The 18,332-nt window shown below is 46.4% G+C and overlaps 1 protein-coding gene across 2 annotated transcripts in view; it reads left to right on the forward strand.

Annotated features, from left to right (window-relative positions):
• Positions 1 to 18,332, forward strand: part of EPB41 (erythrocyte membrane protein band 4.1) — a 164,044-nt gene that overhangs the window by 38,185 nt on the left and 107,527 nt on the right. Inside the window, exon 1 of one of the 2 annotated variants that reach the window (XM_066638524.1) lies at positions 15,158 to 15,210. The exons of the other annotated variant lie outside the window; for it this stretch is intronic. The gene's annotated coding sequence lies outside the window, so the exon portion shown is untranslated. Of the gene's footprint in view, positions 1 to 15,157; positions 15,211 to 18,332 lie in introns of those variants that run through there. 2 annotated transcript variants of the gene reach the window in all.

Raw genomic sequence — 18,332 nt, forward strand, 5'->3', positions numbered from 1 at the left:
TAGGCGTTTGCAACACTTTGAGCCAGTGTGGGGAAAGCTGTGCTGGTTCAGGTTAAGATTGCGCTGTTAGTGGTGTGGAAATTGAATCATTCAGAAGACTTCTCTTTCTGTTATAGTCTAATTGGATGTTGGGCAAGATGGTGAACATTTGTTGATCTTGTGGTTCAGATTCACTTACGTCTTATGGTAAACTCCCTGTCCAGGTATATGTGGTAAACAGTGCTGTGATGTACAGAAGTGTGAGTTCCCACACTAACAGCTTGCTATGAACTTCACAATATTTGTCTGGGAACAAAAGATTGAGCTGGATCTTTAAAGAATCACCTGGTTGTGACCATGGCTCAGTGCTAGAACACCTGTTTGTATGTGGAAATGGCCAGGTTCAGTCCCCGGCATTTTGAGGCAGAGCTGGGAAAAGACCCTGGTCTGAAGCCCTGAAGAGCCCATCGGTGTAGGTGCATAGACAGAACGAAGCTAGATTGTTTAGATCTGACTTGCTAGAAGTATCTTCATAATTTGTAGGTAAAGAGCTTTGCCAGCCTGCAAGCAAACTTAGAAAACTTAATGTTTCCTGTTGATAATGGCTGTGATCAAACAGGCAACTTTATTGCTTCATTGGAAAGAACATAGGAAAATGTGATTTTTGGAGGATCACTCCAAAATAAAACTAGTGACTTATGTTGCCCTTCAGCTTTATAGGTTAACACATGTTATAGTTGGATAGGAATTTTTCACCCCCATCTGGTAAAACTTACTATCAGCTTGAAATTGGAGGTGGGGTTCAAAAAGTAGGATTGCTCTTGCAATAGCTCCAGGATGGTTTAGAGGGCAGGACTGGAGTTTGTGAAGTCTTTGGTATGACCCCCCCCCCTCTCTCTGAGAGTTAGGGACCTTGCACTAAGCAGATCAAGCGACCTTTTAAGGTCAAGATAAAAGTGTGAGAGATGTTATCAGTGCATGTTGCACAATGGACATTTGGGCACAATCCAGCCATGGTCAGGTTCACTGGTTTCAGTGGGAGACTCTGAAGAACAAACTTAGAGCCCAATCCAATGGGCCGCTTGCACTGGGGCTGAGCTCCAGTGCCAGCACTTGGTGTTGTAAATGTGCTGTGAAGCACATTTATGGCACCCTGTGAGGAGGGGATGCTGGGCCCAGTGCTAGATGGATGCCACCTGGAGCAAGTTAAGAGCTCCAGGCACCGGTAAGGGCTTTGAGGTAGGGGAGAGGCACTCCAGGTGGGGGGCAGAGGAGGAACCGGCCCAGATGGGGGGATGGAGATGGCAGTAGGCTCTGCCACCATATCCTATCCTCCCTCCCAGTGTAGGCAGCCTGACATGGCTCTTTGCAATCACAGTGCAGAACCGGGGAGACCCATTGCCACCAGCTGCTGTCTACCTGGAATAAGGGAGCGAATGCTCCCTTCCCCCAAGGAGAGTTCTGGCAGTGCCCTTGTGCCCATTGGATCCAGCAGTTGCCATTTTGGTGCTGCTGGAGCTGTGGGCACTGGGAACCATAGGATTGGGCTGCTCCCATAATCAGTAGGACCTCCAAAGACCTGATTGTGGTTGGATCATGCCCTGTTGCATCACTTGGACAGCGGCCTAGAGGTAAACTGGGAAATGAACCATCTTGCTTCCAGAGAGGCTCTTGGCATGCCTTCATTGTGCTGCAGGAAAGCCAGCTGGGCTATGGGACACGTTGGGGCTAGTTTGTATTTTTGCTTTGTTGTGGCCAGTGTGATGATGAATTGGGCGGTGGAGAAGAGAACGTGGTGCTGCTCTCTGTTGACTGTGCCAGCTCTGTGAATTTCTTAAGACTATAGAAAAGTGAATGCTTCTGAGATGGTGACAGGTGGAGATACAGTGCAGAGTTCTGAAGCTATATAGACATGAGTGGCTAAAGGGATTCTTAAGGTGAAGGAAGACAAGGAACTCTGCAGTGCCTGCAGGGAAGGGAAGCAATGCTCAGTCGTTGGTTTTAATTGGGATTTCTATCCTGCTCTTCCCAGAAAAGGGAGGGCGTACTTGGCCCTCCTACTGAGGAGGAGTGAGCAAGAGAGGAAGAGCCAGTCTCTGGGTGTGGGTCATCAACTGTTCAGGACCTTGGAAATTGTACCCTCTTGCAGGAACTTGGGGTTGAGTACAGAAGCTTCCCTGGGGAAGGAGTTGCTGCACCCATGTTCCTCCATCAGGGGCCTCCCCTGTGTCCATCATGGAAGCTCTGGGAAATGGGCCTTGGCTGGAGGTCCAGCAGAATCCTGTCTGTTGACGTGGTGCTTCCTCTACTTTGTGGCCTTGCCTTGTGTCATCTTTCTTTTCTTCCACCTTTCAAGATTACCTGCACACTGTTGCCATGCCATTTTCTTTCTCCCTTCTTCTTCCAGTTGGCCTGGAAGGAAAGAAGGGGCAAAATGATACAGTAGCTATCGTGCTGACTGGCCACCACCAACTAGGAAAAGAGGAATAGAGGCCATTCACTTGCCTAACCCTCTTGCTGTGTTTCCATGTTGCGGTTTGGGTTTTGAGATGCTTCCCAGCTCTTGGCACATTGAAGACAACTGAGTGAGGCTGAGAGATGGCAATGGGTCATCCAGTAAGCTTTGTGGCTGATGGAGGCTTTGAACCTGGACTGCCTCAGTCTCAAGTCCAACATGACACCTTTTGATGTCTTATGTCACATGCTGTCACGTCCCTCCTTACCCAGTGACACACCAGCCTCTGCTGCTCCTCCCAACCTTGGGATTCAAAGAGGTCGAGAGGAATGGAGGGGAAAAGGAAATGTGGAGAAGAGGAGACCGGTGGTGGGCTTGAGCATCTCTGAAGTAGTGGCACAGTCCTCCACATTCCCCCTTCTGCTCCATCCCCCTCTTCCTTTTCTTCCTCCTAGTCCCTGGATTTGAAAAGCAGTGGGGTCCAGGGGCACCACTTGCAGTCTGCTACCTGAGGCAACTGCCTTGGCCTGCCCCAGAGAAAAAAATGAAGTCATGTCTCTGAATGTCTTGGCACTTGCCCTAGATTTTACTAGGGAGACGGTTCCCTTCTAAAGAGACAGCTGAAAACAGCTGTCTTCCCAACATGCGAAACAAACCTCATGGCTGCTTTTGCAGACAGAAGAACCTGACAGATTAGAACAAACAATAGCCGCTTGACAACTGACAAGGAAAACACGAGGAAGGTAATACTAGAGCAAGAATCCAGGGTGGTCTGCGCAGCAAGGAGAGCGGTGACAGCTTTTGCTGGAGAGCCTCTTCACGTTCCTTGTGTGCATCTTGATATAACAACCTGCAGCTATGCAAACGTGGGGCCGAGTTGCTGATGGTCTCAATTATGTTTTCCCCATAGGAAATAAATGGGGCACAGAGGAATTATTATTTGGGGGGGGGGCTTGGCAAGAGCCCCTTGTGTAGGCTTGCAAAACAGTTTCTTGGGACTTGCATGCCTTCAGGTGCCCACCATTGTCTTTTGTGTTTATCCATTTGGGGCTGTTGGTATCTGGCCCTGGCTTTTTTTTTTTATTAAAGCAAATGGCAGTAGTTATTTATAGCCTCAGAATAAAATCCGTTTGCTTTTCATGTTTCATTTAGACCACAAGAGGCAGCCAGATTTGATTCTCATTATTTTGTCATGAGCTCTGCAGTATTTCCCCCCCCCCTTCTTCCAATAAAATCCCAGCTCCTCAAGAATGAAGATGAAACACTCTCTGTTGCACAGCTTGTTTTTTGTCATCGCTGGGAAAACAACAAAGCCTCTAAAGGAACGTTTTGAAAACTGTTTTATGTTCCATAATGAACAAAAACATTCAACTAGAGGCCAACATTATGATTAAGGAGGATTTAGAAACAAAACAACCCTGCACAAATACATTTCTTGCACAGGAGCAAGCTGACGCAAATACTAGTATAAGCTAGTTACAATTTAATTTGTAGGGATTTAGAGCCCAATCCTATTCTCCTGCACTGGTGGGATGTGTGTTCCACTGGTGCATGCTATCGCAAAAGCATGTAAAGTGTTTTGCGACAGTACTTCTAGCTGGTGTGCTGTGGGAAAACTGGAGCATTCTCACACACATCTACAGTCACAGATGCACCAGACCACATGGGGCAGAGAGGAGGTGGAATGGGGCAGGGGGAGGGTGGGACTAGAGAGGGGTGGGTTGATCGGGATGGTGGTGGGATTGGTGGCGCCAACATGCGCTGCATCCTATTCCCCTTTCTGGGCCAGATTCGCCTGCATGGATTGACTTGGACTAGTACCAGCTCAGACAAATGTCTCCTTACCCCGAGGAGACTTTCAATAGCTGAAATTTCCATGCAGACTGTACTGTAGCCGACACCACAGAATGAACTGTAGCCTGCATCGCCATAGAGGAATTTAGCAAGGATTGGGCTGTCCTGAGATTTTCATTGAGCAGTTTCATGTATCATCAAAAAGCTTTTTCTTAATTATAAAATTATTTTTCCCCAGCTCTTAAAGTTGTAGAGAAGAAGGTGGTGTGTTTGTGTGTGTGTGTGTGGGGGGGAGCAATGGGGCAGTCAATTAATGTACTAGAACAGAGGTGTCCAAAGTTTTTGGCAGGAGGGCCACATCATTTCTCTGACACTGTGTCGGGGGCCGGGGAAGAAAGAATTAATTTACATTTCAAATTTGAATAAATTTACGTAAGTTTACATAAATGAATATATTAAAGATGAACTTATATGAATGAATGAAGGTCTTGCAGTAGTTCAAGGCCTAAAAAGACCTTGCACAAAGCAATGCTGGCCTTTCCTTTGCTGCCACTACTGCATCACAGACATGAAACAACAAGCAGTGGAGGGAGCCCTCATCCCACAGCTCACACGAGAGGTCAAACAGTCACCCTCACACTGAGAGCAGCTGTGTCGGGCCAGTGCGGGCTCCAACAAATCTCTAGAGGGCCAGAGGCTCATTGGAGACTGGGGGCTCCCTGAGGGCCGCATGTGGCCCCAGGGCCGGGGTTTGGGCACCCCTGTGCTAGAAGATCAAACTCTCTTCTTACAGAATTTCAGTTAATTTCAGAAGTCTTGTTCAAGCTAGTTTTTACACACACACACTCCCAATTCAAGATGTTTGTCATCTAGTTTGTGTCCATTTGCCGTGTAAGCAGAATCCAATATTGAACATGAGTTATTCAATTTCATTCATCTCTTGCCTCATAGATTTTCTTTTGGCAAGACCAAGATGGTTAATATCGGTCATTCTGATGACTCCATTCATCAGAATGAATGGAGGCAAAGTCTATCAATTGCTAGTAGTAATGACAGAATCGTGCTACCACCAGGTCCAGAGGCAGTATGCCCTGTGAATATGAGTTGCAGGAGAGGACTCTGCCTTCACCTTTGCAGTAGCATTTGGTTGACTACAGTGGTGAAATAGGATACTGGACTAGATAGGCCATTCTAATCTAGAAGAATTATCCTTATGTTATCTTCATAATTATGGCAGGTGACTAATGACACTGGAAGAATTTTTATACCTCTGTGTGTGTATTTTCTGATGGGTGGTGGCTCTCCAAAGTTTCAGAAATAGGCTTTTCCAGAGATGGTGTTGCCCACTCCTTGCAGGGAAACTTTCTGCATGTTGGTCATGCAATGAAGTTAATCCAGCAGCAAGAAGTAGTTGAATGTTTTTGGTATATGAGCATGTGAAGTTGCCTTTGGCTAAATCAGAACATTGGTCCAACGAGCTCAGTTCACTGACTGACCAGTGGCTTTCAGAGAAGCATCTTTCCAATCCCTACCTGAAGTTCTTAGGTTCTGAACCTGCAACCTTCTGCACTCAAAGGAAGTGCTATACCATTGAGCGGCAGTCCTTCCCCTTGAGATAGCATTAGATGCCATTTTTTATATTTAAAATTTTTTTATCTATATCCTCCAACATTCCATATGTTAAAATAGTACCTTGTGTAACATCCCTTTTCTCATTCAGCAGATTTCTACCCTTCAGCCTACTGTTAGAAATTGCTCTTTTCCATCTGCTGTATTCATCTATCCTATAATACCCTGCCCTTCACTGATTTAAAAGTGGACAGGGTGTTTGTTCTTCGGATCAAATGCTTACTAGGAAAAACACAATTTCCTTCTGATAGGTTATCAACTGCTCAAAATACACCTCAGCAGCTGCAGTGTGTGAAATGACAGGCTATGCACTGCATGGTGCCTTAGTGTTTATGTGCATGTATTTACATGCAGGTGCACTAGAGACAAGATAGATCTTCTCGCCGATTCAGAGATTTAATAGCTAGAGACCTGGAGTAGGGGGTCTGAAATTGGAAGGATGGTAAATGTTGCAAATCTCAGCGATGGGTTTAAATAGCATCTACAAAAGTCAAAAATTGGGACAGACATTTACCAGGGATGGGGTCTACAAAATAGTGACCACCCCCTCCCAATAAATGGAGACAGTTGAAGTGTGGATTAATCACTATTCTGACTACACAATATGGGATATGCTGTTTGTATTTTCTATTTTATTTGTGCCTGCTAGCTTTAGATATGCTGACAGGTTGTATTTTAAGTTTTGGTGCTGTTTTATTTTATAGTGATGTTTTACTGTTTCATTGTTTAGGCTGTACTTACTGTAAGCCACGCTGGGCACCTTGCCATTTAGGGGGAAGGGTAGTAATACTGTAGATTAATAATTTCCATCCTGAGATGCTGTGATTTTGGGAAGACATTTTAGATTTTAAAGTTTTCAGTTTCTCAGCATCATGTCACAGAAGGCTGATATGTACATGTGTGTCTTTTTAAACTCATGTTCTGTGACAGCACAATCCTAACCAGGTCTACTCAGAAGTAAGTCCTATTTTGTTCAATGGGGCTTACTCTCAGGAAAGTGTGCGTTGGATTGCAGCCTGAGTAACTCATTGTAATATATTGTACACATTTTTTGCTCAAAACAAATGTTGATTGGCCATAGGGCTGGCCCAAGACTTCCCAGCATTCCCCCTCCTTCTTTCTCTTAACTCCTCCTTGATTTCAAAAAGGAGGAGAGGAATGGGCTAGAAGAGCAAGTCTGGAGTATAGGAAAGTGGTGGGCTAGAGATTTGGAGAGGAGATGAGCCCAAGGGGTACATCAGTAGCTCAGTGGTAGGACATCTGCATGCAGACGTTTCAGTCCTTGATAGCCCCAAGTAGCAACTTGGAATGGACTGTGTCTGCAAATTGGAGAACTTTACTAGTCATGTGTAAGGCATATTCCTAGCTATGTGGTAGTTTGTCCAGGTCATGCGGAACCAGAAATATACCAGACCAGAAAGATCCATCTGAAATGTTGTGTGGTTCTTGCAAGACAGAACCTTTCTGTGATTGTAAAAATCCCCTCGGGGATTTAGAAACATGTAAACCACCTTGAATAAAGTCAGAGGAGTAATCCGATGACCAGAAAGGTGGTATGTAAATATCCAGTTATTATTATTATTATTAAAACTCAATACAGTACTAAATACATCAATATAATTGCATGCATGGTGACCAGATGTCATAACCACAAAAGAGGTCAAGATACCCCAAAATGTAGGACATCCAAGAAAAATGTAGGATATGACAAAATAAGAGTTAAAAATACTCGTACATTTATTACGTATAATTTATTAATTACAAGAAGGCTCTGTGCTGCCTGCAGGTGCCTGCTCATAGGGTAAAGGAAGACATTTAAGTTCTTGTCCAGGACAAGAGGCTAGAAAAGAGGACATGCCCTGGAAAAAGATGACATCTGGTCACCCTGATTGCAGAACATGCTAATTATAGATTTAAATGTTATAAATTCACTCTAGTTACTGTACTAGAAATTACATTGTCAATGAAATGTTCTATTCTGGGACAATTAGTGTACACACACACACACACACACACAAACTGAAATAGAACAGTCCACTTACTCCTTAATTCGTCCCAATCATAGAGGTGATTTGGCACAAGCGACTTGGTCTGTCCCCCACTCCAATCCTTCGCGCAATAATGATATTTAGAATATATTTTCTGCCTGTATTTTAATGCGATGGCAATCACAATCTGTGCAAGCGATTGTGAGGTTGGAATCATGGTGATAGTTTTTTATTTAACAAAAAGGATAAGGGAAATCTTATGCATATTCCATTTCTAACTATTAACACATTATGTTTGTGTGTACAGTCTACCAGCATACATAAATTGTTGATCTGTACACACCTGCAGTTATTCACATATGTTCAGTGCACATAAAGCAATATGCATAATCCATACTCTGTTTTAGTTGGGGAGAGGACCCCACAAATGTGACTCCTGAGCATGCATACAAGATACTGCATGAATAACCCTCTTATTGACAGGAAAAGCTATCGCATGGTAAACATGTTATGCAAGGGTAGGGGGGGCTCCTTTCACTGAGATTATTTGGATTTATATATGTGTTGAAAGCAGAATTTGACCTTGGCATTGAACAGCTGTCACTGTCTCCCCCCGCCCCCCCCGAAATGTTACTGATTGGAAAGTGAAAGAAACACATCTAAAAAAACATGATTACGCACTGTTTGTACATCCAGAGTATAAACATCGCTTTCTGAAAGCTAATTTTGTACAGCAGTGTCCTAGATCTTATTGAAAAAAAATCATAGAACTTATTGAATCTATTTTCTGTGTTAATTAGGAATCCCCAACAATGCCCGGCCCATGATTTTGTTTCATCATTCCTTGTGAACCAATAAATTTCCTCAATCTCTTTGCTTGGCTGCTCTTTCTTTCTCTATAATCCCTTCACCTCTCAATCCTCTTAACTATTAGCTCTAGGAGGAATCACTGCTCTAATCATGTCATTTCAACCCTGCTCTTAATGACCAATGTTTGTTTTGTGTTGGATGACAAGTTGAAAGAATCTGGGATTCATTGGTGACGCCTCCTCAAATGGCACCCATTCAAGAAACTGTCAAGTGTTGAGTCTATTTAATATTGTCAAATGTCTTTATTTTAGGAAATCTTTATAGTAGACTGTCATTATTAATATGCATGACTAGAAACTTTTTTTTCCATTAAAGGCTTTTAGCATGTGGGGGGCTGCATCTGTGCGCTTTTCAGCAACACGAGCAGTCTATTGTTGGCAGCTAGCATCTCCCGCAGAGTTGTCTGGGCCGCAGAGCCCCAAGAGAGGAAGGGAAATGTTTTTGAAATTCCCTCTACACAGAGTTTGCAGCCAGCTGTCTTTGATACACAAATGAAGGTAAAAGGATGATTCTCCCAAGTTTTGAATGGAAGGGGCCCTTTTGGTTTATTTTCCTTTGCTTTCCTTCTTGCAAAATTGTTTGAGATTTTTAAAACCTTTCTTTTTTTAATGAAACAATCCATTTTTTCCACACATGTTATTGTCAAAGCTCTCATTGATTTATAATTCAATTGAGAACAGAAAGGAACAAAAAAATATAGCCATAAACCCATGCACCCTGCAATACCCTTATAATATACCCAAATATCTGCTGTGCATCAAAGTGGATTAATCAGTATTACAGAATTGCCCATTTTGTTTGCTTTGAGAATGTTTATGTCTTGGTGGTTGGAATGTTAATTTTCACAGGAGCCAAAGTTTTATTAGATGTTGGCAATGACCTTGCCTGGAATTCTGGGTTTACAATTCACAACATTCAATTTTCTCATCACAACTAAGGCCCCAATCCTATTCAACTTTCCAGCTCCAGTGTAGCTACAGTGCAGCCCTATGGTAAGGGAACGCATGTTCCCATACCTTGAGAAGGCTCTAGAAACTGCCCCTTCACCACAGGATGCAGCGCACACCCCACTGCCACCAGCACTGGAAAATTAGATAGGATTGGGCTCTAAATCTATCTGCTGCTCATCACAACCGTATCAATCTGCTGCTCATTGCAATGAAGCCCCCATGAGTGGTGTATTTAAAAGCCACTTCTTGAGTTACATTGTTTGTGGGTCTGTGTTACAGTCTGCTAAAATACAGTCTGAAATGGTGGTGTCTTTTAGTGCATGTATGATGGGTACACAAAGTAAGGAGCCAAGACTGTCCTTGGCTTCTGACTGTGAGTATCCATAGTGTACATAGTGTTCTTAAAAGAAAGAACATAGTGTACATAGTGTTCTTATTGCCACTTCAGCTGTGAGTTTTAGCATGCATCATGTGGGGCTGGAATCTCATGTTGGCAACCTTCAGTCTCGAAAGACTATGGTATCGTGCTCTGGGTGGGGCTGGAATCTATAGACACAAAAATTGTACTGTAATTGTTTTATGAACAGAGCAGTTGTTCTGTAGTACATATGTACTACAGATGTAGTGTACTTCTGATGTAGTGTAGAGGCTAAGAGATGAATTGGAAGCAGCTCCCTATTTGAATATCTCCTGTGCCATGAATTTACTCGCTGGCCTGAAGGCAACCCATTCCATTTTGGCCTCATTCTCTGCCCCCCCCATCTGCAACATGGAGACGATTATACTCTCCTACCTTACAGGTGTGTTTAAGGATTACTGAAATCATGTAAGGTTATCCTTCCCCCCCTCCACCTGCCCCACTTCACAACAATTTAATGATATAGTCTGCATTGAGAGTGACTGGTCCAAGGCTACCTACCCAGTGAACATTCAGGCTGAATAGGGATGTGTACCTACACCTAATGAGAGACTCTAACCACTACACACTGTGCTGTATGCCGCCACCACCACACTGATGTGACTCTGCAAGACCAGCACTGAAGTGCAAATTCTCCTGCATGCCTATCAGTTATGTAGCTAGAGGAGGGGCAAAACAGTAAGTACTGCAGGTGCCACAATTTTCACCATGTAAGTGGCCCCTCCCAATTGCCATTGGAGATGTTCTGAGCATCAGTGGGAATGTGCAGATGCTGTTTGGTTTGGTGAGTGCCTGCATGTTGCTGTTGCTTCCTGGAATGGCTTCGACAGTGAGTGAGAGTGGCCACTTACATGGCCTGTTGCAGTGTCTGTATTTTTGTCTAAGCTGAGGAGATGATATACCTGTGTCTTTCTTTCTTTGCTTTGCTTTGAAACATTAAGCATGACCTCTGCTCTTTGTGATTAGGCACAGATAGTTGAGTGTCTTAGAGCAGTGGTTCTCAAACCGGTGGGTTACAAACCCACCAGCTTGTGTAAAGCTCCTCTGGTCCCTTTAAGGGGCAGGGGAGGGGGTGAGGGCAGCGTTCCCCAGGATTGCATTGCTAACAGGGTGGAAGGGGGGTGCTTTCACTTACTGATGCGTGCAGGACATTGTAGGAGGAGCAGGAAGCCCCGTGCAGCCCTCTGCAGGACTCCCCAAGGCTTAGAATTTTGGAAAAATGTGAGCGCAAAGCACATCCTCTTAAGAGTCAGGTTCATAGAGTGTATGATGAAGAAGGTCCCCTGGAACCTAACCCCATTTTCCCCATAGGCTCAATGATTCAGTATTTGCTAATTTGCTGACATGTGACCAAACTGGGTCCTTCTTCACACATGTGGTGATGACTAGGGTGAGTGCAGTTTGGCAAGATGGGGTACTGAATAGCTACGGAATAAGGACTGAAAGAATGGAGGCAGCAGAAGCAGGAAACAGCTCTGGGGAATAACTGAAACTCTCCACCATCACAAATAGAGGCCTCTGCGACTCTACAGTAATTACTGACCAAATGCACGTAACCAAGAGAAATTAGGAGTGGGTTAAAAGCATGCCATAAATTACTGTGAAGATCAGGGGAGCCTGCAGGCTATATAAATGAAGATGATAATGGGGGGAGAAAAATCTTAAGGGATGCTGCAGGAGATGCCTGGAAGTCCCTAAGGTGGAGTAGTGTTGTGTGATGGGGGAACAAGATGAAAAGCAGGGGCCTGTTTTTCGTTACATAAAACTGGGGGGAGGGAAAATGAAAATTGATGCTTGATTAGCAAGGGTCTTCTGGCACCCTGTCTAATAATCTCTGCGTTTGGGTGGTAACTGATTGGCAATAGATGTGGGGCAAAAACATAACAGAGGGCTTCTTTACCCAGCACACAAGAAATTTATGGAATTCACTTGTGCAACGTGTGGCTATGGCTGGGCCAGGAAGGGCTCCTACCAAAGTCAGCTACACCCATCAGAAGGCTCAGCTAGGTGGGCTGACTCACTTCACCCAGTACTGGTCAGCTGCTGCATTTGCCAGTGGGGAGGATCTGCCACCATCCCATCCACAGTAAGCTGTCCGGTGGAGGGGCACTACATGGTTTTGTCCCAGGGCCCCTGGCTGCCTGATACCAGCCCAGACCAGTAAATTAAAGGGGGGATTAGACAACTTTAGGAAGAGGACAGTCCCTAGCTGTGCTTGTGTTATCACTAGCCCAACAGAACCTCCATGTTCAGAGACAGCATACCTTGGATCCTCAGGTTCCAGGGTGCACAAACATGGCAAGCTTATTCCCTCCAGGTCTGGCCTGTGGGCTTCCCACAAATGTGGCCTATGTGCAGCACAGCATGTGCCACTTTTTATGTAGAGAATCTTGAATGTGTCACATGTGAGATATCATGGAGATATGTTCTCTGATGTATCCCCGTTATTATTTGATTAGGTTGTTAAGCGAATATTCAGCCCAATCTAGTATCTTTGTTATGTAAACAAACACCCTCTGCCAGACACTTGCTGGCTGAGTAGGCTACTGGAGACTGATTGCCTCTTCTTTGCATTAACCCATTTTTGCCCGGCACACAGATTGGCACACACATTTTTGCCCGGCACACACATTTTTGCCCGGCACATTTGGTCCCTTTTGCATACAGGTGGTGCATTGGTATCCACTGATATGACTTACCACTGATACTGAGGTCCACCTTTAAATGCTTTGTAGCAAGGGAAAAAAACACCAAAATCCAATTTCTTACCTTCATACTGTTAAATAATTAAAATTTCATTCCACTAGATTCCATTATTCACGCCATTTATCGACGGAATGCAGTATAGCCTCTATACCAATGCATTCTGGGCTGAAATGGCTTAAGAGCCTCTTTGTTGTGTAAACACTCTGCTGAAGGCTGTGGGAGACTTGGTCCGTTGTAAAGTGGGAGGTCGTTAAGCGACACGCCTGTATATGGTGACTTTGCATGTGCCACTTAGAAAGCATTCATGTGCCATTTAGTGGCATACGTGGCACATGTTGGCCACCCCTGGCTTGGCTGAAGTTGTTGGAACAAGGGTGCTGGGCTGAGGTGGATCTTTTTTTGGCCTGACCTAGAAAAGAACTCTTTTCTTCTGTGCTTAAGAAACTCTGTGTTTGTGTGTGTGTGTGTGTGTGTGTGTGTGTGTGTGTGTACACATGTATGTGTGGCTGCAGGCTGTGGGATACCTACTTGCATCATGAAGAACCTCTTTGTTTTGCTTTGACCACCATCGTCATAGATGCGGTCCATCGTTAAGCAGAAGGTTGTTAAGCGATGCTTGCCCATATATGGCTACTTGGTTTGTGCCACAAGTGTTCGCATGTGTCCAGTAGTGGCACACATGCCACGGTGTTGGCCACCCTCCTGATCTGGCCAGTATGCATGGGAACGAGGATGTTGAAAGGTCTGAGGTGAACTTTCTATGGCCTGACTTAGCAGGGCTTTTTTCTTCTGTGCTTAAGAAACTGTACCTCTGTGTGTGTGTGTGTGTGTGTGTGTGTGTGTACACACCTCTGTGTGCGTGCTGCAGGCTGTGGGAGACCGGACGGCCTTGTGAAGCGCCTCTTCGTTGCACTGTGACCACCATCATCATATTTGTGAGCTGTCGTTAAGCGGAAGATTGTGAAGCGATGCATGCCTGTATATGGCGATTTGGTGTGTGCCACAAGTATCTGCTCATGTCCATTCTTGACACCCATGCTGCCGGGTTGGCCACCCTTGGCTTGGCCATTGTGTATGGGAACACCAATGCTGGGCTGCGATGGATCTCTTTTGCCCGACTGTATTCGCAGATGTGGTCTGTGGTTAAGCGGAAGGTTGTGAAGCGACGCCAAGTCACCTGTAGATGGCAACTTGGCGTGCGCCACAAGTGTCTGCGCACGTCTGCTTGTGGCACACGTGCAGCCGGCTTGACTGTTGTGTATGGGAACAATGATACTGGGCTGAGGTGAACCTTTTTTGGCCTGACTTTGTCGTCGCAGATGCGGTCCGTGGTTAAGCAGAAGGTCGTGAAGCGACACCAAATCGCCCGAAGATGGTGATTTGGCGTGCACCACAAGCGTCCACAGGCATCTGCTTGTGGCACACGTGCTGCCGGCTTGGCCAATGTGTATGGGAACAATGCTGGGCTGCGGTGGGTCTCTTGGCCTGACTTTGTAGTCGCAGGTGCGGCCCGTGCTTAAGCGGAAGGTCATGAAGCGACGCCAAGTCACCCGTAGATGGTGACTCGGAGTGCGCCACGAGCATCCGCACATGTCCGCTGGTGGCGCACGTGCCACTGGGTTGGCCACTGTCGGCTCGGCCGTTGTGTGCGGGGAACAAGGATGCTGGTCTGAGGGGAACCATTTTTGGCCTGACCCAGGATGTGCTTAAGAAACTGCCATTTATTGACTGACAGCCTTCTGAGGAAGGTCTCTAGCAGAGAATCAGGCCGTGGTCCTCATGTGTGTCTCCCCCTCAGCCCCCCCACCCACTGTTGTGTGAGGGGAACGAAGGCAGGCTGAGGCAGCCTTGTCAGGCTAACGAGATTAATCGGTGGGCGGGGGGGAGCGCGCGCTCTCCCTCCCCCCTCCCCTCACTGACCCAGATGGCCGTTATTCCGTTTTGGTCTCCTCACAGAAACAACCCCCTCTCCCGCGCGCGCGTCGGCTGTTCCTGCCACCCCCCACCTCCTCTCGAGCGAGCCTCCACACAGAAACATACCCCCTCTTTCTCCCGCGCGCGCGCCTGTGTGTGTGTTGCTGTTCCTTCTATCCCCCTCACCCCCTCCTTTTTTTAGCGCGCACGCTCTTACTGTCCTCCTGCTTCTCCCCCCCCAAACAAGCCCACTGCCTCTTCGCGTGTCGCCCGCGCACCCCCTCCTATAACGCAGGCACCGCCTGCCTCCCAACCACCACACGCAATATATACCAGAAGCCCCGCCTCTCCATCGCTCTCGACCAATGGCCGAGCGGCGGAGCGGCCCCGCCTCCCCCGGCTCGACCAATAGAAACTTACTACTATGTTATGGGGAGGGGGGAGAGGAGAGAGAAGGTGGTTGAGAGGAGAGCGAGACCTGGGGTGTTCATCTCGCCCACTGGGCAGGTAACGTGTGCGCGCGTGCGCGTGCTGGCTGGCTGGCGCGGAGGGAGGTGTCGGGAAGAGCCGCAGCGGTAGAGACGGTTGCCCCCCAGCCTCCTCCTCACCCAGTTTTACCCCAGCGCGTGTCTATGAGGAGAAGGACGGTGAGCGCTGAGGGGAGGCGGGCGGCGGCGGCGGCGGCGGCGCGGGCTTCGGCGGCGGCCCCTCAGAGCCTCCTCCTCGGGGCGGCGTGAGGAGGAGGAGGATGCGTGGCCCCGGGAGCCGGCCTTGGGGCGGCGTCAGGTGCCGCCGTCGCTGCTGCTGGCACGGCGGTGGGCACCGTCCCCACGGAGGAGGAAGAGGAGGCGGTGCCAAGTGGGGCAACAGGCTGTGGCGCAGGGACGGTGCGGGGTGGAGGCTGAGATGGAACGGGGGGGGGGCTCAGCTGCAGCTGCTGACCTCGTGGGGGGGGACCGTGTCTGCGGGTCTGCCTCATCCGTGTCAGAGGAGGAATTATGGGATGGAGAGGCTGTGACTCAGAGCACCCATCCTAGGCGTGTTTACTCAGAAGTAAGGCCCATTATAGTCAACGGGGCTTGCTCCCAGGTAAGTGTGGATAGGGTGGCAGCCTGAGAGCCCCATCCTAGGGCACGTCTACTCAGAAGTAAGCCCCATCACAGTCGGCGGGGCTTGCTCCCATTGTGGATAGGATGGTAGCCTGAGAGCCCAATCATATCCATGTCTACTCAGAAGTAGTCCCATTATAGTCAATGGGGCTTACTCCTAGGTAAGTGTGGATACATTTGTGGCCTGAGAGCCCCATCCTAGGCATGTCTATTCAGAAGTAAGTTCCATTGGGGCTTACTCCCAGGCTAAGTGTGGATAGGATTGTAGCATAAGAGCCTGGTCCTAGGCATTAAGGTCCTACTCAGAATTAAGTCCCACTGGGGCTTACTTCCAGCTAAGTAAGCTCCATCCTAGGCATGTGTACTCAGAAGTAAGTTCAATATAGTCAGTGGGGCTTACTCCCAGATCAGTGTGGATAGGGTGGCAGCTTAAGAGCCCCCATCCTCTGTATGTCTACTCAGAAGTCCCATTATAGTCTATGGAGCTTACTCCTAGTATGTTAGCCTAAGAGGCCCATCCTCTGCTTATCTACTCAGAAGCAGGCACCATTATAGTCAACAGGGCTTACTGCCAAGTAAGTGTGGGTTGCATTGTCAGCCTGAGAGTCCAACCCTAGGCATGCCTACTTACAGTCAATGGGGCTAACCCCCAGGTACGTGTGGATAGGATTGCAGCCTCAGTATGGTGATCAGTTGCATTGGATGGATAATGGTGTGTTTGTGTGTGGTGGGGGAGAGAGAGAGATGGTGGGTCAGCATCAGAGACACAGCATCCATTTAGCATCCCACTCTCCACCAGCTTCCCCCCCCCCCATTGCTACCACTCCTGGGGATCTCCCTTCTGCAGGGGGAAGGGATGTGATGTGTTAAAAGTGCTTTCCCCCCTCTTTTTCAGCTCGCCCAGTTTTTCTTTGTGTGTGTGTGAGAGTGATTAATAGGACTACCAGATACAAAGAGGGGGACAGAGTGCCTGTACCTTTAACTGTTGTATAGAAAAGGAATTTTGGCAGGTGCATCTTTTTAAACCTTTCCCTGTTGAGCTACACCTGCCAAAATCCCCTATGCAAGGGTTGAAAGGTATAGGCACTCTGTCCTAATTTGTATCTGGTCACCCTTAGTTATTAATCACTTGTATTTTGTTGTATTGACAGGAAGGGGGAGAAAGATGGTGGGCATGCATGAGGATATGGTGGTGACAGTTTTGAATCTTGGAGGAGGAAGGGGGGTGCTCAGCAGTTGTATAAGCATTTGGTAGAGTGAACAAAGCAGCTCAGGTAGAGGAGATTGGTATGTATATTGCGGTGGAGTCATGGAGTTGTTAACCAAAGCAGTGCTGCTTAATAATAATAGGTTTTTATTACACACACACACACACACACACAGAGTGAATTCTGATTGGATTCTAATGTGTTTTCTTACACTGTGTTGATGATGACAGAGTTAAATTGTTTTGCTGACAAAAATTTGCATCTGTTTTGCTGACAAAAATTCTATGGTTCAGAGAGTTCTGCTTTTATCTTCTGACCCCTTTTCTATGAAAGTGTAATGCAGGGGTGCTCACACTTTTTTTGCTCGAGAGCTACTTTGAAACCCAGCAAGGCCCGGAGATCTACCAGGGGGGAAGGAAGCGTCTGACAGACACCCCCTTTAATGTATGGAGCCCCTGCTGGAGTATAGTCAGTTTCATCAGTTTTGTTGCTGCATGCCTGAAGAGCAGCTAAAGTGTCAGTTTCAGTGTCAGTTTAGTGTCAGCTAAATATGTCAGTTTCATCTAGTCAGTAGACGAAACTGACATATTAACAGTTTGGAGAGACAGGGCTCCCCAATCTACTCATTTTGCCTCGCGATCTACCAGTAGATCGCAATCCACCTATTGAGCACCCCTGGTGTAATGAATTATTTTTGAAATAATGTTGTCAAGGAACATCTAGTATGATTTTAAAGCTAAAGCATTCAGTGGAATCCAGGGGTCTGAATTCTTGAACCTGTCACCCTTAGAAGGGTGAGATGTCTATTGGGCTGTTAATTATTTAATTGTTTATGGTTCACATTTGGAGTGTGATGTGTACAGTTCCTGTTTTTACATCAACAAGGAAATGGGATGGGCGGTTTGCTCTTTAGATAAGCCTGTGACATTTATACAAACTTTGAAGTTGCAATGCTTCATGGAATTAGAAATGACTTGAGTTACCTTTTTGGTTGTGTTATATTTCCAGTTGTTTGTATTCATTTTAACAAAGTAGAGTTTCAGTTCTCTTCTTATAACAGAAACTAGTATACTTAATTTTAGGATTACATGTGCTCTCTCATATTTTTTTCTAAAAAGCTTTCATTCTAGTAAATGTATGTTCTGCTATGGATGCACTGAGATGCAATTTGATGCAGAAGTTTAAGTACATCAATTTAGCAACCAGTATGCATAGTACATGTAGCATCTAGTAAATTAGCTTATGTTACATGAAATGTATTAGTCTTTAAGGCGCAACATAATGGTTACGTTTTGCTGCAAACAGCTCAACA

This window comes from Tiliqua scincoides, chromosome 10, assembly GCF_035046505.1.
Source record: "Tiliqua scincoides isolate rTilSci1 chromosome 10, rTilSci1.hap2, whole genome shotgun sequence".
In the NCBI taxonomy this organism is placed as follows: domain Eukaryota; kingdom Metazoa; phylum Chordata; class Lepidosauria; order Squamata; family Scincidae; genus Tiliqua; species Tiliqua scincoides.